The following is a 14,161-nucleotide window of genomic DNA, read 5'->3' on the forward strand; positions in this document are numbered from 1 at the left end:
TTGGCAAAGAGCTACACAATGAATGAGATACCTGCTTTTAGAGTAAGTGAAAATCTGCTTTGTTTTTTTTTTTTTTTACAAAGATACTTTGCCTACCCCCTTCCCTTTTCTATGATGATGTTGCTGGATTGTACTTCAGATTTTCATCTATGTAAGTCTTCAGCACTTGTGGTTATCACCATGTGATTATTTGATTATGGTACTGTTTACTCAAATGCTTATTCCTCTGCTTGTCTGCTCTTACAAATTTCTGCTTTCTTGACATTGCAGCCTTGTCCACTATTTTAACTTTGTATTTTGTATGTCTAATCCATAATAGTTTTAGGGTGAGGGTTAGGGTTGAGAGAAAGGCAAGAGGTGCCACTGTAGTGGCTGTGGTAAGGAGCTGCCAAGGGAAAGTGTTTACTGTTAAGAGAGCTGTACTCTGAGGACTTTGTGGTTTGGGACTGGAATATGAGTCTTAGTGCTAGCCTTAGCTTAAAAATACTCCTAGAGTTAGGGTTGAGAGAAAAGGAAGAGCCATTGTAGTGAGGAAGCAAAGGGTTTGCCAAGAGAAGATTTCTGCTTCCAAGAGAGCTGTCCTGTGAGGAGTTTATAGTGTGAGACAGAAATTTGGGCCTTAGTGCCAGCCGTGGTTTGAAAATCCTCTTACAGTTAGGGTTGAGAGAAAAAAGAAAGATGAGAAGTGCTGTTGTGGTTGATATGGTAATGGCTTGCCAAGGGAAGGTGCTTGCTGCCAGGAGAGCTGTCCTTTGAGGACTTTGCAGTCTGATCCAAGAAGGGGAATACCAGTGCCATCCCCGTCCTGAAAAATCCCCCTAGGGTTATGGTTAGGGTTGAGGGGAAGAGCAAGGCGAGAGGTACCATTTTAGTGGCTGGGGTTGTCAAGTGGAGATGTTTGCTTCCAAGAGGGTTGTGCTATGAGGACACTGAGGTCTCAAACTGGAATAGAGGTCTTAGTGCCAGCCTTGGCTTGAAAATCCTCCTAGGGCTAGGGTTGGAAGAAAGAAATAGGAAAGAGGTGTTGTTCTAGTGGGTGAGGAAAGGGGTTGCCAAAGGATGGTGTTGGCTTCCAGGAGAGCTGTGCTGTGAGGACATTGTGGTCTGGACTGTGTGGCTAGGCAGCTAGTACCAGCCTCAGCCTGAAAAATACTGCTAGTTTTATGGTTACGGTTAGGGTTGAAAGAGAAAGGCAAGAGGTGCCATTGTAGTGGCTGTGGGATGGGCCTGGCAAGGGAAGGTGTTTGCTGCCAGGAGAGCTCTCCTGTGAGGACTTTGTGAGGCCCTAACCACACCCACCACAACAGCACTTCACAGCTTTCTATTTCTCTCAGCCCTAAGTCTAAAAGGCTTTTCAAGCCATGGTTGGCACTAAGACCCAAATTTCTGTCTCACACTATAAACCCCTCACAGGGCCACTTTCCTGGCAGCACACACCTTCTCTTGGCAGATTCTGCCCTCAGCCACTTCAAAGGCACCTCTCACCTTTCTCTCAACCCTTACCCTTCCCATAGCTGGACTTTTCATACCAGTTGTGGCACTAAGCCCATATTTTCCATTGCAGACCACAATCTCAAACACCTATCTTGAGATATTCATGGGCCAACTTGTGTAGGTAACCCTGTTTGGACTTGTGATTTTTGCTAGATGGTCTCCGTAGGTTTCTTAAAATCTCCACCTCTCTGATTTCTGATTTTGAGAAATTAAACCCACTTTTTGATCAGCCTTTTTTAAATTTACATTTTCTTCTGCATCATCTCCTTCAACTGTGTATTATAATCAAGAAATGTTATTTTCTTCACTCTTTATAAATTCTTATCAAATTTTGTCAAACCTTTTCTGTCTTGTCAGGGAGATTTCTCTTCTCCTCTCTTCTTCCATACAGCTAAGGAAAGAACTGATCACAAAGAAATTAAATTTTACTTCCTGTTCCTGTTTCAGTTTTCAAAGATAATACAGAATTAGTGTATTTTTTGCACTGAATGTTGAGTACGCAGGCAACTGCTCTTCCTTTATACTGTTGGAAATAGTCAAGTATATAATTAGTAACATTCAAACCACACTCTAAAATGCCAGAGGTTGCCTGGGTCTCAGATTGTCAAGGTTTACTGCAGGCAGTCCAAGACCAGAGAGTTCAATTAGAAAATTAACTTCTATGTTATTTTACCGTATTAGAGACTTGATTTCCTTCCAATTTGAAACAGATGATACATTGTTATAAAGGGTTGGGGTTGCATTTAATATTCTCATATAAAAGAGGTAAAGACATACAAGACTTTTCTGCTACATTGGGTTAAGGCTTTTAAAATAATATGCTTTTTACAAGCCTAGCTGCAGTTTTTATTCCTCTGAGTCACGTGTGTTTGGTGGAAACCATGTACTTTCAGTGTTTCTCAAAGCATAAAATATGCAATAAAAAAATTTTTTTTAAGACTTTATACTATGCTTTGTTTTGCAAAGAAGAAATCCGGTAAGTTTAGCCTAATGTCATTAAATGTTGTGGTTTTCAGCTAATTTGTAATCCAGAAACATTTAGCATTGGGGGCTAAATGACAACAGAAAATTAAAGCAATAAGGAACACTGAAAAATTACTAGGATTATATTTCCTGAAGCAAAATACTGAGTATTAAAATGTTTGCACTTTCAATGAAGTGGTGTGACTGTTGGCTCACCAAAAGATCTAAACTGGACCCGTACTTTTATAAATGTTTGAATAATAAATTAAATGGACCTCCCAAATAGGTGACCTTGTTCCTAAAGATGGCACCGTGAAGGCAGACAGAGCGCAAAAGGAAGGGAAAGAACTTTTGGGCAGAAACTACTGCAAATGAAAATGCAGTATGAGCTGCTTAAGATGTGACACTATCCAGAAACCGTTCTGTAGAGCAGCACCAGTACAGCCTAGCAGTCCTAAATAGCTTCTAGATTGCAATGTGTTTGCCCATATGGCTCCACTTTTCAGAAGCAAGTCACTATTTTTATTTGGGCTTATGCAGCAGACATGCATGGATATAATATAAGCCTTATTTTTATTTTTCTTATTATTTTTTGCACTGGCTTTTTCTGAGTGGCACTTCAGCCGGTGCAAGCAATTTGAGGATTCACAAGATGTAAATTCACTGATTGTTGAGAGTTTATTGCAGGAGGCAGTTGCACCAGTAGGGAAGCAGGTGGATGCCTAGAGGATATGATGAGAAAAGACAGAATACCCTCTTTCTCCAGGCACCAATATATATAAGGCTAGTTGTTCATATAAAATAGCTGAGTGGATGAGCTATTTGATGGACTCTGTCAGTAGTGTTAGCTTTTGTAGATGGAATAAGAAAATATTACAAATAAGAGACAGGTGAACAGACTACTGAATCTCTGTGGAACTAGCTCAGAATAGCTCCTTTGAGTCTTCAGAATTTTTCGTCTTTACTTCTGAAGGCTGAATTCAGTAACAGAGCACACCATGCAACAAAACATACAGCACCTGGTAGTGTATTATGAAAACTGATATAATATACCTAAACCACTCTCCTGACTATCTTGCATGACAACAATATGTCTGCATTTTTTATTTCACTTGAGTTCAGATTACCAACTTCCTAGAACTTTTTACCAGTACTATCTTAAAACAATCCTGCTTTTTTATGAAATTATAAAAAGGATATACTATATTTCATAAGGGACTCTGAGAGGACACACACACACACACACACACACACACACGAACAAACACAAAAATCAAAGGGGGAAAAGGAGAACAGGAAAAAATATCCGGGTGTTGAATGCATTCCCAGTAAAGAAATGAATCTTAATGTCTGGAATTTGCCTTTTGGACAAGCAGTCACAATCCTGTAGAGGGATTATTCACATTCAGTTTGGTGCTTTCTGCTTCTGATACATGTCAGAAGCAGACAGTTTTAAATAACTTGAAACACACATACTAACAGTTACACTGCACATCAAAACAAAGAAAAATAGATCAGTTACCACAGCTTTCCATCCACGGGGGAAAAATGAAATATTTTTATAGGATGTTAGAATGGCATAACTGAAAGGGGGAGGGGAAAAAAAAATAAAGGAAAATATGTATGGGACTTAAATAGGGAATGGGGCTTTTCTTAGTGCTCATACAGCTGTTCTGTTGTGTGTGTTTTCTTTTCTTTTTTTTCTTTGCTCTCTCATGTAGCTTGCAATTTGAATTAAGAAAGCAACAATGTATAGTGATAAGTCATATAATCAGAGTATGTATATTACACATTGACAACAGAAACATCTCACTGGATAGTCTGATAGTCCTCAATATACCAATTCAGAAAAGATAAATCTTAATCTGTTTTTAAAATCTGATTAATAAAAATCTTGATTTTTTTTAAGACCCCTGTTTGTAGCCTGAGAACAGAAGTTGCTGCCCTCTAAACTAGGAAAAGTGACTGAGGAGACTTGGACTTGGCTTTATTTGACAGTGAGATGAGTAGAAATGTCATCTGAGAACTTTAGTGCCTCTTGCAGCTAGCTGGCAGTTTCCATATAGAGACAGTGCTGTTCCTGCAATGTAAGGAGCTAATGTCTTAATCTTTTTGAAGGTATAGAAGCATTACAGAGAAAACCTTTTTGTGTTTTTTGTTGATCAACAGATATTATTGTCCTGGCTAGTATGCAAAGCATGGGTTTTGGTTTTTGTACACTGCATCATTTTATATCAACTTGTGGAAAGTTTGGTACTCTGGCCAGACTCTGAACTCTGCTATACCATCATGCTTCTAGAGAAGCAGCTCCACCTAAACTTTTCCTGGTGTCACCTGGAGTAGATCACTGGTTCCAAAATGACTTATGCTATGAAATAGACCATAAAGCGGTTATCGCTTCTTTGCATTCCTATTCATCCAAAATAATGTTTCCACTAGTATTTAACACATCCCCTCTGCTATGTTCTTAACACAACAAAATGATACAAATTGGTTTAGCTCTGTTCTTGCATCACTATTTGAAAGAGATTTCCTCCTGGTCATCATTATTTTTTTAGATAGAGAAGTGATCAGGGTAAAACACCTTCCTCACAGTACAGAGTTCATTTATCTCTACAGGTATGTGAAGGATTAAACATTACACTGTTTAAGCAAGAGATAGCTAATGAGAGAGCAAAATTTCCATTCAAATCTTAATGTAGTGTGCCTCGCCAGTAAGAGAGATTAAAAACATTATAATAGTCTTTTATTGCTTTCTGTGTTTCTAGGAGGTGGAAACTGGGATTTCTGTTTTAATAAATGTTTTAGATGGAGAACTATACGCACATCAAGTAAATTAGGGGTATGTTTTTAGTAAGTGTGGGAGTTAGCTGGTTAAGTGTAAGCTACTGAAAAGAAAAAACTTTAGTACGGACTTGTTGCATTTTCTTTGTAGGCCAACAAGTAAAGTGAATATTTCTTTGGAGAATACTTCCTAGTATTTCATGAACTAAATGTTGAACAGATGTACTCAAAGTGTGGAAAAAATAAATGAAAGGCACATTTAGGATTTGCAAAGCTGAAAACCAAGAAACCAATGGAAATTAGAACTTTGATGAGCAGAAACTATGCTGTTAATGCAGAAAATTTTACTGTGACTTAAAAAAAAGATTGGCTTCCAAATTACCACATTGTAATATAGAATCATAGAAGTTATGGTTAAGAAATGATGCAAAATTTGTTCTGAAAAAAAGAATATATGTAGAAAATGTGTAGATATTCAATTTAAATTAACAGCGACTAGCAGAGCTCTATAAAATTGTGCTTCTTCCCAGAATCATGGAAATCCACAGAAGCCTGGGAGCTAAAAATAATATAGTTTTTTCCAATTCTGAAATCATGTAATCAAGACAAGAGATGACATAAGAATGCCAAAGATTCTTAATCCACTAAGAATCCCATGTCACAATTCCTTAGTGCTGGAGAAAGCACAGTGGGGGAAGCTTCACTGCTGAAGTGTAGTTGCTTCTCACAGCGATGGAAGCATTGGCTCTAACAGTGTGTCATTTATATCAGTAAGACAGGCACGTACTTTTAAAATGAGCTATGGCTTTCATTCAGGAAAAAAAAAACACCCTCTGTTCGGGAAAGCAATCTCTTTAGACAGTCACAGCTACAACAACTCTATGGCAGAAGGCATTTGAGCTGAGACTCTGGGAATTAAATACATGCTTAAGTACTTTTCCTTAATAGGTAGACATTTAGACATGTGAACTGAGTCTTGCATGGACCAGCAAACATAAGAATTTTCAAATAATTATCAGCCATCTGTATTAGTTAATTCACATAATGAATGGAGTTTTGGTGATTTATATCAAATGATGCTGTGTCCTGTACTGGAAAAGAGCTTAGGAAATGAAGTTCTTTGTTGTATTTCAAGATTGTTTTAATAATGTCCAATATGCTGTGGCGAAACACTACTAATATAACTAAAATTTTGTTTTTCTAACCCATGCCGTTCAGACAATTGTATTAAGAGGGCATGCGGTTTCAGTGGTGGGAGCTGGAACACACTTTGGTAAAGACTTTGGCTGTGGATTATTCTTTTATCTTTAGGACATTAAACAAGTGATTTTTGAGAAATTCAAATTTAGACACTCAAGAGATATTCTCTTTTTTTTTTTTTTTTTGTTTTCAAAGTGCTGAGGAACTTTGTACAGCTGCTATTGTTTTGATGGGTTCACTTATGATTACGAATCACTCAGGATTACACTCATAATTAGTTCAAGTTGTTAATAAGAATTTACAGATTTAAGCCTTTTTTTTTTTTTCCCCTCTGTAATTTAGGTTTGGTTAGGTCCCTAACAGATAGGATAGAAGTTGAATTTTCTTCCGCATTCAGGGTCTGTTACTTTGGAGCCCTTAACATACAAGAGGCTTGAATTTATATCTCTAACTGTCGAAAGACTTTCTTGCTTAAGCAGGTAGGACAATATCAGAAATATGGGCTCTGGGAAAGTGAGCTTGAGAGAAGATATCGTTTGTGTAGTGACATTATGCTCATCACAGTTTTGATGCTGCTGGCAAAAATAGCATAACTCCATAGATCAGACCACTGCAGAAGCAGGAAAGATGGATTTAGCTCTGTTTATTCCTTAGTTCCTGGCATTCTTCTTCAGTAATCGCAACTATATTCTTGTATGTCACCAATTCTGTTCTTTTTTTTTTTTTCTAGCTTTCATCTCTTTCCTGGTCTCTGTTTTCCATTTGCCTTATAGAGGGCCTTGGCTTTCCCCATGTGCCAACAGTGCAACTAGCCAATATATGTGTAAATCAGAGATTATGGATTATACCTCTTTAAATCCTTTTGTAACTGAAACTGCCCACTGTTAACACAATAAACAAACAAGCTAATAAGATGCTATTTAAGTACATAAGTCAGACCATCTAATAAAATCAAAAGTAGATCATCACATCAGGAGTCCTTGTTAAAACTGAATGAATATATTTTGTTAGAAGCCTGATTAGAGGCAGGCCATGGTCAAATTTCAAGATCAGATTTTTTGGAACTGAAGTCCCATGAGCATTTTTTTTTTTTTTTTTTTAAGATTTGCCAAGATTTTGAATAATAGAGTTTTATAAATTTAGCAGTTCTTCAGAGATTAGTTTTCAATTAGCCAAAAGAAAGAATTGTCGTGATAGGCCTTTTCTGCTTGGTTGATGATCTTTCTCTAATTACAATCATAAAAGTAGATTTGCACTTGGAGACTAGTCTATTTTTAAAGTACTCAAAGGTTCAGTATGAGTTCAACAGGTTATTCCTCTCACAAAAAATGGAGAACAAGAAAATAGCAATTATAGCAGATGACTGAATAAATCTACAGAAATGGATGACTTGCATTAGTCATTAGTTCAGCATTAAAAGTGGTTGTAGCTATTTCTAGTTTCCATAATAATGATATTGGTCTGCAGACAATATTACAGGCATTGATCTTAGCTGATCATGTTTCTAAGTTGTGTTAATTCACTCAAAAAATCTTACATGCATAAGTCAATAACTAAAGCCTTCTAGCAAAAAAAAAATTGAGAAATCAGTATAGTTTCAGTAAAAAGTATAATGGAAAATTAGGATTTACTACTTTGTAAGTCCAGTCCTTCAACAAAACAAAAAGGTTCAGAGTATAAGACACTCCCCTGCTGCCATCACAGCAATAAGATTTTACATTAAATTTGCATAATTTAGAACTTTTCTTAAGTAGTGTTAAAATGATTCTAAATTTGGATTTGTATGTTCCATTTATTTTTTTAAAGCATAAATACTTAATAACCAATCCTTATTTAAAGAAGCTATTACTGTATCCAGTTGAAAAGCAATAGACTAGCATGGGACATAAGATGATAATTTGTAATATTTTATACTGAAATGTTGTCCTACCAGTGGCACATTCTGTAGCCTTGGACAAGTTACTGCCATATATAAGACATTTTCCCTATAAAATAGGATGAGAAATTCAGAGACTGACTGTGAGTTTCAGTAACTAATTCACAGTGGTTTTGGATGAAATGTGCTCTGTGAGGAGAAGAATAAATTCATAGGAAATGCAGCAGAACTGGGAAGAAGCTGATGCACTGGAATCATATTCCTCTTCAACTTTCTCCATCTGTAGTTTTCTTTCATCTATTTCATTCCTAAGTCATTTATTTGGCGTAGGGATCATTGTCTTGTGAAAGAAATAGACATTAAAACATTCCAGTACTGGAAGTCACAGTATAAGTCCTCAGTCTTTTGCTGCCTTTTCGCAGGAAGAACTGGCAGTCCTCTTCAAAGAGCCACCATACCAGGCAATTTCTAGTGCCATTGGGGCAGTAAAAATGGAATATGGATTTAGATGTTGCATGGAAAAAATTAATCAGGGCAATAAATGAAAAATCACGTGTTGAAAATCAATTAGCTAGTCTATGCCATTTTGAAAAGTGTGCTAAAATCTTTTCTGAACCTGCAGAGTGAGTCTTACCTCATTGTAAGTATCTCATATTCCTTTTCTTCTGTTCTGTGTTAGCTGAGCATTGCCATCAGTACTGTCTGCTGGATGGATATCACCACTACTCTTTTATTGCCTTTCTGTATATGACAGCACTGCCAGGCACTAGAGTAGAGAATAATCACAAGGAGATCTGCCAAACAAATCAGAGAGATGCAATTATTTCTTAAATTTTGATTTAATTCCTTTTTGTACCTAGGTTGGTTAGCTTAGTCTGCGTGTGTCTTCAGTGCATACTTCCTATTATTTCATGTGCCAAATGTTGAACAGATGTACTTCTAGTCTGGATAAAATAAATAAGACACAGATTTAGGATACAGAGCTGAAAATTCAGAAAACAACAGATAATTGAGCTTTGACGTACTGGAGCCTTAAACCGACAACAGTTTTCTGCTGTAATAGAATGTGCATTAAAATTGTGATATCAGTGTATTGTAAATATTGAGAGTACAGATTTCCTGCAATTTAAAAACAATTCTGCTGGCTCATGCATTTGTCCAGACTGAAAGTGCAAGTTCTGCATTCAGAGAATATAAAGTATCACCAATATCCTTTAAGGCTCATTTGGCCAAGAATCAGAAGGGTACAACACTTGGAACAAAAACTCACATTGGGTATTTTCAATCTTATTCTCCATTGACACTCCTGGAATGTCTTCCACTCTCAAGTTATGTGCCTCTAGAATCTTACAGCTCTAGCAGAAAAGTTTCTCATGGAGGAGGAAATAGAGTTGAATGGTTCTAGTTTTCCATACCAGGAAAGGCCCAATAAAGGCTCCATCTCCAAGATTTTTTGATCTCTCCAAGATTTTTTCATTATAGGACTTTGAATTCTACTGTAATCAGTATGACTTTCCAAAGATTAGGTTTCGAAATCTCCAGAATCCACTGCTACATAACATCTTTGTTGGAAGAAGCACTGAAACTGTAATAGTGTTGTACAAAAGATTTGAATAACATTGAGAAGGGGAGAGTACATGACTTCCTGAACCCATCCATGTCATCTCTCTCTCTCAGAGTTAAATTTATTAAGGGAGCAGACCTCCTGCATTTCCTGTGCCTTAATGGATGCATCTCTGAGGGTCATATGATGGGAGGAACACACATAATTGAGACATGAACAGCAGGACAGACCATGGTGCTAATGTGTTGCAGGGTTTTTTTCCAGTAGCACGCCCAGCATAAGCAGCTCAGGTTGTCTGAAACTTTCACTGAATTTAATTCAAGTTGAATGAATCTGAGTATTTCAGATTGGAAGGGAAATCAGGAGGCCATCTAGGTAAAAGGCAGTGTCATAAAGTATACAGGTGTCAACTTGAAATGCAGAAGTGCAAATTCAGAGTATAGTTAAAGCATGATTTGGAGCTGGGAGGCGTGTTCAGCTGACAGTGTTCTGTTAAGAGAATGGTTTGAGGTAGGACTCCTTTCCCTGTGAGACTTGCGACCTGGTACGTAATGCTGTGCGCCAAATGCAGTTTGTCATATGTGATACCAGACCTACTAGCAATATTCTGCTGCATGGTGTGTCATTCTGGAGGTGGAAAGCTATGGGGCAGATGTGTAAGGGATCAGTAACTCGGCAGGTTTTGAAGATAAAGCACAGTATCTTAGAAAATGATAGCATTGATAAAATAATACTTCAGGCACTTGAATGTTATTTTACTACAATAAATGGAATTGCTTCCTGATACTAAACAAATAATACAATGTTTTGATGGACTATCTGACTGTTTAATGTGCACAGAAATGTGATTTTTGTATGATTAGTGAAAGAAAAAAAACATTTGAGAAAGCCATTTAATCCTGCTTCCTCCTTTTAACTCTGGAGACGCAGAGAAACAGTAGCATTTGAAACTGTGATTTCCTCTGACGTCTAATTATTATGGGAGCAGAAATGATTAACAAAACAGAAAAGAAGCCCTTAACAGACACATAAAAGCTGTTAAATAGACACAAGAAAACACTTACGCTCTGTATCTGTTCTACTGTTGGTGGTTCAGTTTCAGAGAGACTACCTCAGTGTTATTATTTAACACATGAGTTTTAAAGATTCGAACAAGAGCAGGCATGTTTCATTAACATAGGTGGTCCCTGAAGAAATAAATATTTAATAAACTTTCAGTAATGTAAAAAAAGTGGGTTTTTTTTTCTTTCATTTTTTTAACCACTCTTCAAGTGTTGGTGCGCTGCCTGCCAAATGCGTACCTTGTGAGCAACTTAGGGACCTCCTGCTCTACATGCTAATTAACAGTCTATGAATTTTAACTTATATCAGAGTCACGTAGCTGAAATGCATTTGAGAAGAGGCCTGCATTTGCCATTCAAAGGCATTGCCAAGGTTTGAAAGCCTCCCTAGGAAGTAAATTTCACATCTTGAAGAACTTGTTCACTGATAACAATTGGGTCAAAATCAGAAGGAACCCTGGTGCATCAAGTAACCCAAGGTGCATTAGACTGACTACATTTGAACTTAGTTCCATACTGGAATATTTAATATAAACCCATCTGAATCCTTATGTTAATTGTGATCTTGGATTCATACCGTTACCTCAGAACTAGTTTAGCTTTAATTTGGAATGAGATTAGTTGTGTAAGTAGCAGCACACTTGGGTAGAAACGCTCATCTTCAGTCACTGGATCTGGGTAGATTTATTGGGGAAAGGGACCTAAGAGGGCTGTGGACTATTCCCTCATCAGTGCAACATGGACAGCGTCATAAACAGAATAGGAGTACAGCAGCAAAGGCCCTTTTTTTTTTTTTTTCTATCAGTGCTGCATCTTGCAAATGATAGCTTCTTGATATGCTACTTTCTCCATTAGCTTGACAGGATAAAATATTTTAACTGCTAGTTATCTAGTAACATCTGATTTCTAAGCATTTGTTTCTTTATTTTCTTCTGCTCAGATAGAATTAGCTCTGGAATAATTCTTTATTGTATTGTAGCTATCTAACAATTTAACATTTTAGTGTTCAAATTCTTTGCCTACATATATGTATTTTAGTGTCTATGACAACAATATCATAATCATTTAATGAAGATATTACTTCATGCTTTTATTTGGAAAATGAAATGTGATTTGGAAAATGAGATAACTTTACTGAAGATTTTTGTCCTTTTTTTTTTTTTTTTTTTATAATTTTCCTATTTTTTTTAGCTACAATCTTGGTTGCTTTCTGTCATAGGTGCCGTAAAGCAGGATGCTTAACTTTGAGAAACTGCTTGCTTAGATGTCTAGGAACAAGGCCAGTGAGACACATGTAGATGATAGGGCTTTTATCTTGGTAGTCCAGATGCCTGTTGGCTGAATGTTAAATCTGCTAAGTCAAATGACTTAGAATCAGAAATAGAAGCAAAATGAGTAATGATACCTCAGAGATTCAAGGTTAGGTGAAGCTTGGGGTAACTCCAGTCGAAGCAAAGAGAGAAGGCGGTGAAGGAAGTCAATTTGGGATACAGAGCACTATTGGGAATGTTGAGATTTGCTTTCCTTGCAACCCTAGGCAAGTAGAAGCAGGGAGGAGAAGAAAGGTGGAAAAGGATAAGGGAGGTGTGGCAATGGTAGCTGCTGGGAGCTGCTAGCCTTTGTTCCAAAAGTTCTTGCACCTCACATCTATGACTACTTTCTTGGAAGGAGTACCCATAACAATAATAATTTTTTCAAGGCCTTCTTGCTATAAAATTGGCAAGGCTGTTGTCTGTTTGCCTCTCTGCCTGTTGCCTATGGAAACTACTTATTTCACTTTGATATAGAGAAGTTCTTGACAAGAAAGTCTCTTTAAGGTTTAGAGTGAAGCGTTTGGTACTGGGGATCACTTCTGTAACATGATGTGAAATTCTGGTATCCACAAATCACAGAAACATCAGAAATTGGACAGGATTCAAAGAGAATGATCATAAGGCTTGGAAAATATTTTCTTCTTAGAAGCTGAGCTCAGTCTACTTTGGTCATTAAATAAGAAATTAGATCTTTAGAGTTAAACTGACTCCATACACAAGAAAATCTAAATGGCAGTATGAACTAGTTCTTCTGTGTAGCAATCTAAGGAGATTTAAATATTTAGAACCAGTTAAACATTGGAAAAGCCTACCAAGTTCCTATCTATTGAAAATGTTAAAATCAAATTTTAATTCTTTTGTTAAAGTCGTGTTGGAGACCAGTCATAGAATTGGAGTTTGATGAATGAGTCAATTCAGGAAAGCTCATTTCTCTGTTTTATATGAGAGATTATATTGACTGATCATTGTAGCCTTTTCTGGTCTTCAGATCAATTAATTGCATACCCCAGGGCTTTATATCCCATAAAATACCGTTGGTTTCTAATATGCATTAACTCTCTTCCTTCCAAATTCTGCACATGGAGAATGTGTTGCATTAACAATGATTATTATGTTAGCTGAATTTGTGTGGTCATCAGATGTTTAGATTCTCTGGCATTTAATAGGATGCTTCCATTCATTCTGCATCCATTTCCCTCAGTAGAGGAATGAACAAGATGCCTCTATCCTGACATTAGTCATCACAAAACTTTCAGGAATTTCTGAGTTTTCTATCCTACCACCAAATTTGGATTGTGTTGGCTCTTAGGTTCAGAAGTTATGGAAGCCCGGATTGAAGGCTAGAAAGAGTGCAATCACACAAGCAATGCTTGGTTAGGAAAACAGGTTGAAAAAATAAGTAGTTCACCCGTCCATTAGGGTTCGTCATACAGCATGACTAGCTGTTTTTTCAAGATTTAGTGTGCAATTAGTGAGCCGATTTTTTTTTTTTTTTTCTGAATTTTCAGTGACTATGCTAAAATATGCTACTTAAACACTAGTGTAACATCTGGATTTGCAAGGGTTCAGCCAAGAAGTCACAGAATCACAGAATGGATGAGGTTGGAAGGGACCCCTAGAGATCATCTAGTCCAACCCCCCTGCTCCAGCAGGGACACCAAATCTTTTAGAAGTCTTCACTTTCAAACAGTTAGGCTGTCGCTAAAGAGCAAATTACAGTTTGGAATTCAAACTACATAAATGGGTAAAATCTAAAAAGTGCAAGGAGCCTATAAAAAGCTGATAAAAGGAAATTTTCTTTAAGTAGCAGGGCAAGCAGAATGTGTAATTGTGAGTTTTGGGAAGTAAAAACTTCAGCTTTTAATTTAGGCCTCAAAATATGAAGGAAAAAAAAAAGTTCAAATGA

At 37.0% G+C, this 14,161-nt stretch overlaps 1 protein-coding gene across 3 annotated transcripts in view; it reads left to right on the plus strand.

Moving 5' to 3' along the window:
* The window catches only part of LOC112953324 (alpha-1-antiproteinase F-like), a 71,454-nt gene continuing 57,293 nt past the window's right edge, over positions 1–14,161 (plus strand). For 2 of the 3 annotated variants that reach the window (XM_026046360.1, XM_026046377.1), the window contains exon 1: positions 1–42. The gene's annotated coding sequence lies outside the window, so the exon portion shown is untranslated. Of the gene's footprint in view, positions 43–78; positions 152–14,161 lie in introns of those variants that run through there. The other variant, XM_026046385.1, reaches the window with a different exon arrangement.

This window comes from Nothoprocta perdicaria, unplaced genomic scaffold (genome assembly GCF_003342845.1).
Source record: "Nothoprocta perdicaria isolate Ctin4 unplaced genomic scaffold, notPer1 scaffold_108, whole genome shotgun sequence".
Classification (NCBI taxonomy): domain Eukaryota; kingdom Metazoa; phylum Chordata; class Aves; order Tinamiformes; family Tinamidae; genus Nothoprocta; species Nothoprocta perdicaria.